Source organism: Puma concolor, chromosome B1 (assembly GCF_028749965.1).
Source record: "Puma concolor isolate L17-30 chromosome B1, mPumCon1.1.hap2, whole genome shotgun sequence".
Classification (NCBI taxonomy): domain Eukaryota; kingdom Metazoa; phylum Chordata; class Mammalia; order Carnivora; family Felidae; genus Puma; species Puma concolor.
Window position 1 is genome coordinate 137,941,328 of NC_141670.1, and position 9,965 is coordinate 137,951,292.

At 39.4% G+C, this 9,965-nt stretch overlaps 1 long non-coding RNA gene across 1 annotated transcript; it reads left to right on the forward strand.

Moving 5' to 3' along the window:
• The first annotated feature begins 4,045 nt into the window (after nucleotides 1–4,045).
• Nucleotides 4,046–9,552, forward strand: LOC147581901 (uncharacterized). The gene is made up of 3 exons (XR_015249784.1): nucleotides 4,046–4,173; nucleotides 5,546–5,661; nucleotides 9,429–9,552. It is a non-coding gene; the product is annotated as an uncharacterized LOC147581901 (long non-coding RNA).
• The last annotated feature ends 413 nt before the right edge of the window (nucleotides 9,553–9,965 follow it).

A 9,965-nucleotide genomic window follows, 5' to 3' on the forward strand; every position in this document is an offset into this window, starting at 1 on the left:
GACACAACCTAGAACAGGGAAAAATGGATCATAAACTTTGCAGACAGATTATACCTAATGTGCATACAATACAAAATAAAGCCTAGTACTTTTAACTTTCTTTCAACCATTCCTATCCTGGCCAATGCCAGAAAATGTATGGAGATAGGAGATGCCATTTACCTAAAGAAGATAATGCAGTTGTCCGTTTTCTGATGGGTTTGATATAAGCAAGGGCTTCCTGGGTGCTCACAGGAACCTGCTCAGCACTTACGCTTACATGACCTGTAAGTCTGAGGGAGTTAATACCTGTGAGGCCTCCTTTGACCTGCAAGAGACGGGAACTGATGGATACATGCTTCCCCATCTGGGCTGACAGATTGGACACACATCTTATTAGAGTCCTCAGATGGGGGCGCCCAAGTGGCTCAGTTGGTTGAGCATCCAACTTCGGCTCATGTCATGATCTCGCGATTCATGGGTTGAAACCCCACATTGGCTCACTGCTGTCAGTGCGGAGCTCACTTCAGATCATCTGTCCCACTCTCTTTGCCTCTCCTCTGCTTGCACTCTCTCAAAAATAAATGAACATAAAAAAGAATCCTCAGATGGTCCCATGGAATTAAGAATCAGTAGGCTATAGCAGTGGCCAATACAAAAACCACATCCCTGTGTGGACTTTTCTTCCTTCCCTGTCCCTTCATCCTAATATACCTGACTCTGGAATCACATTCTTAATAAATTGCCTGTCTCAGGCATGACTTTCAGAGAACCTCAGGCTTAGACAGTTGGTACTGGGAGAGTTCCCAGAATGTATATTCTTTGGATGGGATTTTTAAGCTGGATCCCTCACTAGTCAGACTGTAGAAAAACCCATTGCTAATTTTAAGTGAGTGATGATAACATGTTGTAGCATCATAATTGCTCAGATTATGATGCTACCTATAGTGAATTGAGATGAGGTGCCGGTTTATTTAAGGCTGTGGCACCTGAGTGTTATGGAGGCTATGGTAACAATAAGAGTTGTGTAATTTTATGGTTGCCATTTGTTAACTCCTTTAAAAGCTTCAAAAAGAGAAAAGATCAGGTATGATATGAAAATCAGAAGGCCTGTATGGCTAGTGATTAGGAGGCCCTTGTCTCCTTCAGCCACTGAAAATCAGATCCAGGATCTACTTGTAAGGGTAGCTGAACAGCAAAGGATACTGAATGCACAGCCTTGACAAATCTTATATGACAAAGTCAGGGCCTTATAATAGAAGAGTGGGATCTTGAGCCCTGATCTGGGGATATTTGGGTAGATAAGCCTGAATATCTTAACTCCCCAGGTTCCTTATCTCCTTTAGTCTGGCAGACACAGCCCCCTCTCCTCTCACAAGAAGATACCAGCCTCCCCTTGCCTGGAGACCCTGCAAAGACCTCATCTGAGGCGGGTGTCTCACAAGATGCCATTGCCCTGCTCATGATCTGCCCTTGTCTTCCTTCATTGCCCCTAGACCAAGAAAGAATGTTCGGTTTTTGCATAGCTCCAACAGTAAAGTACTGTTCCTAGTCTGTGAGGAAATGGTTGAAACACCAAAGACCTTCCCATCCTGGCTAATATTCATGAACTTGAATAACATCATGTTGGATGGGGGTGGTGGGAAATAGAGTCTATAGCTAGAAAGAGGAAAATGTATTGACATGGGAGCACTCACCCATGACTTGAGGTTCAGGGTACTGACAAGAACACCTAGAATTGGTCCTACTATGACCCTTGATACTTGGACATGCTGATGAGGTAGGACCGCAGACCACATTGGCAAGGTGTTACAGGAGGAGTACGAGGCCCAGGAAGGTGGGAGTATTGGAATGGATTGATGTGTGAGAACAGAGACTCTACCACCCCATTTTGGTTTCTGGGAGGCCATGGAAGACACTACTTTCACTGAAGCAGTATGGAATTCACTGGTGAGAGACCTCCAGTATCTTTGAGAGGCTCAGTGGTAGCTTCATTTGCAGCCTGCATGAACCGTGAAATGGAGCTCCCTGGAACACAGAAGGCATGTGATAACATTTAATCACCTAAGCATAGCTAATTATTTTAATGGGTAGTAAGGCCAGAGTGGCTAGCAGGATACCAGAGCCCAAAGATCTGTGATGATAGCTAGTTGATCTGGCAGATAAACAGTTAGATGCCAGGGTATCAATGGGCTTATAAATCAAAACTAATTGATAACTGGTGATCAAAATCCTGACATCAGTCATTACAATGGAAAATTTCAGACCTTACCATTTCTAGACCATGGACCATGCATATTTACACTCTGGGAGGCCTTTTGGCAGCTAGCTGTCTTCTCTTGGTGTTATCCATCTGCAGCTTTTTCCCTTTAAAAATGGAAAATAATGAAGGGGAGATGCTTTTCTTGGGCTCTAATAGCTTGGGTCAAATACAGGATACCCCTAGTACCTGAGTAGATTGAAAAGTAAACCAGCATCAATATCAACTGGGAGTTTATTAGAAATACAAACTCTGCATTTTAACAAGGAACCCCAAATTTAGCAAGTAATGATATAATATTTTAACCTATATATGCAAAGTTTTAAAAGAATGATTCCCATTATAGGTAAGGCCTTGGCAAGGTGGCTACTTATGTATTGCCAGTGGGGCATGGAGGAATTTTATGGTATATATTAAGATCATATGTACATTCAAATCTTTTGTCCTTAATTTCATATCTAGGAATCTTTCTTAAGGCAATTCTCTGAAATGTGAACAATAATTCTTATGCCCAAGTCATCATCATTGGTAACTTTTATTGAGTGCTTACTGTGTATCAGGCAGTGTGCTAAACTCTTACAATGGATTATTTAAGTCAATGTTCACAGCAATATAATTTTGTAGATATTTTTATTATATTTATTTACAAATGAGAAAACTGAGGCTCAGAAGATTATATTTGTTTCCCAAATTTACAGAGGTTACCACACGTTTCCTTAAGATGTTAAAAAGATTGTCCAATGTTTATAGCAGCACTTTCAACAATAGCCAAATTATGGAAAGACCCTAAATGTCCATCAACTGATGAATGGATAAAGAAATTGTGGTTTATATACACAATGGAATACTACGTGGTAATGAGAAAGAATGAAATATGGCCTTTTGTAGCAACGTGGATGGAACTGGAGAGTATTATGATAAGTGAAATAAGTCATACAGAGAAAGACAGATACCATATGTTTTCACTCTTAAGTGGATCCTGAGAAACTTAACAGAAGACTATGGGGGAGGGGAAGGGAAAGAAGTTAGAGAGGGAGGGAGGCAAACCATAAGAGACTCTTTTTTTTTTTTTTTAATTTTTTTTTCAACGTTTTTATTTATTTATGGGATAGACAGAGACAGAGCATGAACGGGGGAGGGGCAGAGAGAGAGGGAGACACAGAATCGGAAACAGGCTCCAGGCTCCGAGCCATCAGCCCAGAGCCTGACGCGGGGCTCGAACTCACGGACCGTGAGATCGTGACCTGGCTGAAGTCGGACGCTTAACCTACTGCGCCACCCAGGCGCCCCATAAGAGACTCTTAAAAACTGAGAACAAACTGAGGGTTGATGGAGGGTGGGAGGGACGGGGTGTGTGTGTGATGGGTATTGAGGAGGGCACCTGTTGGGATGAGCACTGGGTGTTGTATGAAAACCAATTTGACAATAAATTTCATATTAAAAAAAAGATGTTAAAAAGATTGTCTTCTACATAAACAGTGAAATATTATGCAGCCATTTAAAATAATATTTATAAAGAGCTTTGATATAAGTCTAAGTAAAAAACGCAAAATGAAATGTTTTCAAATATGTAACAAGTGCAAAGAAAAAAATACTGGGAGAATATATTACATGTTATTAAGAGGTATTCCAGGTGGTGGGATTTAAGTGACTTTTTTCTGTACTTTTAATTTTTTTACTTCAAGCTTGCATCTTTTTATAAGAAAAAAACCACTTTTTATATGTCAGCTAGACATAGTTGTTTTTTTTTCAGGGATACTGGTCTAGAGATTACAGAAAGCAGGCATGCCACCACTTACAAGGAAGACGTGCAGGATATTGAATTCATATCCTGAACTACTGTTGACCAGAGAAACCAAAGCTCATGCCCTGAGAATGGTGGGCTGTCCAGAACATGGAGCTAGTTACCTGCTCACTATGACTAATCATTAAAGGTTATTATATACCTTCTTTCTCTATTATATATATATATACATATACATATACATGTATATGTATATATACATATATACATATATATATTTAATTCATGCACAAGTCATCTTCGTTGAGAACTTATTGAGAGCTGACTATATAACAAGCAATGTACTATACTCTCTAGATAGAAATATATATATATATATTATATATTACATATATAATATATATAAATCCTTCATAACTTTGAAATTCCTCATACCAGTTTCTGACCTCACTGATTTTTCAAAAGCTTCTAAAAGTCTCTTCCTTCCTCCCCTCCTTTCCTTCCTTCCTTCTTTCCTTCCTTCCTTCCAGTGAAATTCTCTCATAACAAAAACTTTTACTCACCAAATTGCATCATTCAGCTAAGACAAAACTTAAAAAAATTGTGTCAGATAAAGGGCCCTTTGGAGAAAATAACTCTGACTAAAATAAAGAGAACAGAAGTATCATGTGAATGTGATCTATTGGATTTCAGCACCATTTCAAGCTGATATTATTTAAGTAAGATGCCTTTTTTTTTCCTGTTCCCAGTAAAATTATCATAGCCTTTCATGGAGCACTTCAGAGGCCGTTAACTTCTCCCTCATTTACACACAGCTTCTCTCTCTTTCTGTCTTATTTTGCATCACTTAACCCAGTGGAGTGTTTTCAGACAAAGGCTGCCTAAAAGCTGAGACCCGCATTGTGGCTCTGTGGCATTCATGGTCAGTATTGTTTTTGAAGACCATCTGCCTGTCATTTGTTTGCTGATTGAGTTAGTGCACCTAATAATATTTTTTTTATTGGGCTCTGCTAGCCAATGAAAAGGAAATTATACACTCAACAGATGGGTCACAAACCTTTCTACCTTAGTGCAGCTACTCCTCGAGTTAGTTAAAAGCAATCACGAAAGCAGATTATAAATGGAATAATAGGCTTTTTATAAATGGTTTCACAGTGGTTATGGTTGTGGTGCCAAACATGATGGTATCGGGGTTTCCCCTCTTTGTTGTATAGGTTCTCCTTGTAAGAATACTCTAAGCAATGAGGGATATGGAAATGAAAAGAAGGAAACCAGCTGAGGGTCCATAAGGACCAGAATGCAGAAGATCATATATAAAGGGAGTATGCAGCATCATATTAGTTTGATATGTGTTATCCAGAACAAACTGCAGTCTTTGCCAGAAAGCCTTGGTGCTGTCACTCTGATTTTACCTTGTGGCTAAAGGTAGGGGCAGAAAAGTTTATCCCCAAAGAACCCCCAAATACTACACAGGCGGAATAATGGAGGTAGAGGGTCGTTAGCACTGGACCTCATGTAAATAAATAACAAAACCCAAATCTCCTTTCCATTTTTTTTTGAAGACTGATAACTTGCTGTCCTTGGAAACTCTTTCTCGTGACCTTACATCATGAAAATTCACCTTGCCTTAAAGAGGAAGTGAACCCCCCTGACCAGGATGCTATTAAATCAATTGGAGGTATGTTCAAAAAACATGAGAGCAAATCTCTTCTGAAAGAATCATCATGCAAAGGATTATTCCGTTTGCCTCTAAACAATGGAATTGCATCTCCTACCGGGGAACATAAACTACAGTGACAGACTTTTCAGTTTTTCGGGCATAGACTTAATTTTTGAACATTTGTCATATGTGAGAAAGCATGTATCATAAAGATCTGGCTTATCCTGCTTTGGAAACAGATTTTGCTTTCATGAGTCAAAAACCCCGGAGAGCACAGTACCCACTTTGTGAATCACTCTTATAATTGTGCATGTGAATTACTAGCTCATTTTTCCCCTCATAGTATTTGGACCCTTGCCTCATCCTAACTTCAAATTTCGGATGGATTTTTTGCAACATGCTTGCTTTGATTTTAGTATAAGGACACTATGTGTATTAGTGAGGGCGGTGGAGTGGAAGTGATGGCAGTGTGGATGTGCATGAGGGAACACTTGGGAGAGGTGGGATTCCTGGTACCATGGATGGGAAGGAGGAGGGCCAGGAGTTGCTGCGAACCTCCCATCATTCAAAATCAATGGTTTTTTACATTTTGCCAATTGATGAACATCAACAAAATACTTTAATACTACTCCGTCTTCCTTCAGCATTCTGAACCTGAATGTTAGTGATTTTCCAGAGTTTATCTGATAGGAAAGCTTTTCAAGGAGTTTGTTTCTTTCTTTGTGGATTGCTGGGGAGTTCTGGAAGATGCCACCATAATGGCAACCTGGGGGGTAGGGAAGAAGTGAGGCCAGGGGCCAGTTTCCTGTGATTCTTGGTCACTCTCATTCTCTGCGTCTAGTAGGTTCTAGTGTAGCTGGATGTTTGCTCAGATGCTGCCTCACTGGAAGAGGTGCAGTCCCTCACATTAACCTCAAGAGGATCCCTCCCCACTTCTATACATCTTTCTGCAGCTCACAGATGCTTGAACCCTTATAATAGAGCAATTCTCTTGTCAGTTTTGTCTTATGTTAAAATGCATGATTCTAGGAGTGTTTTCACCTGTAACCTCATCAGTCATTTGTGCTTAGATGTGAGTGACTTTTTGGACATATCAGAATTTTATGAGAGGTATATATGATTTCACTAGCACACTGGAAACCTAAGACAATGGGAGATAGCCTTCAGAAGTGGAGCAAGCAATGAACTAGGAATGAGAAAGTGCTAAGAGTGAGCAGACAACTTTAAAGCCTGCTTTCCCCTTCTCATTATGACCTGAAAGGGATTTTAACTACAATCCATCACTTTTTAGGGCCTATTGGCAAGTCAGCCCAGAGGAACATTTTGACCATGATCACTTAAAATCCCTGAAGCCTTACTGAATTGGTTATGACTTTCTTCACAAAATCTGCATCCTGACCTATTTACACAGGCTGGTGATTCAAAGACAGATGTGTTCAGAAAGCCAACCAAACACAATAAATCCCTGCCTTTTTTGGCTTCTCCCCCAGGTGCCTGCAACCCATCAGATCTGCCCCCTGCCACCTCCCTTTCCAGGCACTTAGCAGTCACCCCATGCATGCCATTTCATTAGGACGCATTGGTCTAGGAAGCCTCTTCTCTCTCCATCTCACACCCAGCTCTCCTTTCAGTTTGATGTTGCAGGGATTTAATTCTGAGCAGGATTTAAATAAAATCAGAATCTCCCTGTGCTGGAGGAGATGTGTTTGCTCGGAAATGGAATTTGTCGGCTGGGTCACTTGGTAGTTAGCCCCATTTGCCCCAATGTTGGGACCCAGGGAAATGATATGCTAACCCCGTCTTCCAAACCATTCACGCACTTTCTAGGGTGAGAAGTTGGGGGACCATGTCAGTAGTAGGAGAGAAGAACAAAGCTGAATTTGATTACTAACCTTAATGCTTTTGGCCTTAAAACATCTCTACTTTTTAGACCATATATATTTTTTAAGTGTTTCAAGTTTACATTAAAAATTAACAATGCCACCTCTTTTAGTCAGGGTGCATTTGTTTGTAAGGAACCAAGCCCCACACAGAAAGCTTAAGCAAAGATGGGTTTTATTAAAAGGATGTCAGGGAATGTTACAGAAGCTAAGAGCAGGAAATGCAGATAGGACTCTGGAAAGGTGGAAATTGTCAGGCAGCTGCTCAGCAGGTCTTTCCCTCTGCTTTTGTCTGCCATGTCAGTTCTGCCTTCAGGTCTGCAAATCTGCTCTGTAGTAGTCTCTTAATGCTTGCTCCCCATAATTTTGCATTATGCATGATCTTTGCTTTTCTTGCCATACATTCTGGCTCATTTGGACTCTATCCTTGACTCAACCCAGTGCCTAATTTCTGTCAGGTAATTAGTGTCTGCTTTGGAAATGAATAAGTGACTGAATGACTCTCTATGCCCTTTTAGTGCAAGTGCCCATCATCACTTAACGAGATTTTGAGTGTTGTAGTTCAAAATCTTATGAGAGAGAGGATCTGATGAGCTCAGTTTGTCCTATGAGACAGGTGTCCACTCCTGGCCCAATAATCTGTGGGCAAGGAGGGAGACTAACTAGTACAAACATGACTGCTCTTTAACACATGTGATTTTATTTCCTTTTTTATAACAACCATGAGGTAAGTAAGCCTGGAAGCAATTATTTTCCTCCATTTTGAAGAAGATAAAACTGAGGTTCAGATAAATGAGGCCAGTGGTTCCCAACCTTGGGCTTTGGATTCATGTGGAGTATGAGAATATAGAAATAGAAAATCAGAACTTATTTTAAATATTTCAAGAAGCCTAATGGAAATCATACAGTTACCTTCAGTCAAGAATCAAGCTACCTAAGATAATTATAACATCAAATTTGTTGCTTTGTGGCTGCTTAGAATGGTAACATGGTCATCTTGGGCTGTGTGGAATATTCATTTGATTGGGTATATACTCAGTATAGATTGTTTATTACAGAAAAATGAGATAAATATTTAATTTTTGCTTTGCAAATACCATGTATTTGGCAGACTTAATTTTTTCCAAAGATGTGGTCAAGGAATTAAGAATAATAACAAAAGAGATTCTTGGTGGAGAAGAGATGGTCTTAAATGGCAGCGTATGGCTTAATCAGAAGGTTTTCTAATGCCTGGTTGGTTTTCTACTCTATTGCACCATCCCATCAAGGTAGGAACAGTTCCTCTGTCTGCTAAAGGGGAAAAGCATCTCTTACCACATATGTTTCTCTTGATAGGAAGAAGGGGTCACCAAAATACATTCTGTAAATCCAGATCCAATTATTATTGCAGAGATTTTGGTTTACTCAGACATTTTTTTGAAGCTAGTGTTGTAGTCTAAGGATATGGATAATAACCACATTCTTTTAGGAACAAATGACTAGGTTTACTTCACTCAACAACCAGGTAGTGGTAAAGTAAACCACACCCAAACAAAAGAAAAAAAATTTAAATGTCCGTAGAGACATAGTCACAAAATTATCCTCAGCTAACAGCTTCAGACCCAAGAAACCTGGTACCTTTCACAGTCATGATTCAGTTTAAATGTGGGTTTCAAGAGAAAGGCTAAAATAAACAATTAAAAACACACATTAATTTAAGTGACTCTATTTTTCCTCTATATTAGTAGGAGGTACAAAAGTCCTAATGAGATGGAAGTCAAAGGATATTAACAAAAATACAAAGGTAAATATGAAAAAGAAGGAATTTTGTTGTTTTTGTCAAAGCATGGCAACAGAGAAGGAAGAAAAGATCTCTCTTGGCCTGAAGCCCTAAAACTAAAAATGAAATTTTTCTTCCTTTTGCAGAAAAAGAAATCCTCATTAACAAGTATAAATGTCACCTGAATCTGAAGAGCAGCCCACCCATGTTCATCTTTAGTTTGTGACGCTGACGTCAACAGTGGCAGTTGCATGTTAACCCAGTGCCCTTATCAAAACAGAGAAGTATTTATTTATTTATTTATTTATTTATTTATTTATTTATTTATTTAAGTAGGCTCCATGACCAACATGGGACTTGAACTCATGAAATCAAGAGTCAGATGCTCTCCTGACTGAACCAGCCAGGTGCCCCAAAATAGAGGAACACTTCAATCACTCTGTTCCTACTTTTATTTTGGATTATCCCCCATTTCTTAGCTTTTGTGAACTTGAAAAAGCAGGCAGAAATTGAACAAGAGTTATGAGTACCTTTTACAAGATCAAAATGTATTATGTAAATCCTGATTTGGGTTCCCTGTCAAAAAATATCTTTAGGACCCTAAAATTACTCCAATGACATCTACATAGTGTACTTTAACACTAAATGTTTTAAGAGGTTATTGGGGATTTTTGAAAAATCTC